This window comes from Elephantulus edwardii, unplaced genomic scaffold, assembly GCF_000299155.1.
Source record: "Elephantulus edwardii isolate Elephantulus edwardi_28Jun2011 unplaced genomic scaffold, EleEdw1.0 scaffold00011, whole genome shotgun sequence".
NCBI lineage: Eukaryota > Metazoa > Chordata > Mammalia > Macroscelidea > Macroscelididae > Elephantulus > Elephantulus edwardii.
This window is the reverse complement of record NW_006399761.1, coordinates 19,914,922-19,915,548: the sequence shown is the minus strand read 5'-3', so window position 1 is coordinate 19,915,548 and position 627 is coordinate 19,914,922.

Here is a 627-nt window from a genome sequence, read left to right as displayed (position 1 = left end):
TTTTTTTTCTTCAAAGAGAACAATAAACTGGGGGGAGGGGTGGGCAGGGAGGAAAGTGTGCAACAATGAATGAATGGGGAAAAATATGCTGTAAAAAAAGATGTATGTTGCATTAAAATAAATCATCAATTAAAAAAAACCAACCAATCAAAAAAACAACAGTCTCAGAGCATAGAAAAGGTTTAAGGGATGGCAAACAGAAAGGACAAATTTAATCAGGGGAGAGCATAAGGATAGAGGCGAGTTGGAGTTTACAATGGTACATGAACTTGACAGTCATATCCTTTAGGATTCAAATATATGTACTTGAAGCGGCCTTTCAATCCCCAGGCTACTACAGGAAGTAGAAATAACCTGCACTCTCTACTCCCACATCCCCCTGGCTTCACAGTGACTTTCTCAAAGTCCATAAAGAACTGGGAGGGGTGAGAATATACAATATTACTCATCGGTGGTGATTTATACAGGCTTCCTAAAACAATACTCAACCACACCAGCATTCTGCAGGCACCCATATAAAGATGCAGCGAAGGAACTCTGAAATCCCAATGAGAAAAGTAATAAGAGCAATCATTTTTAAAGTCTTTTGTTTCCCAAGGGGCATATGTTCTGTGTGGGATCCAAAAC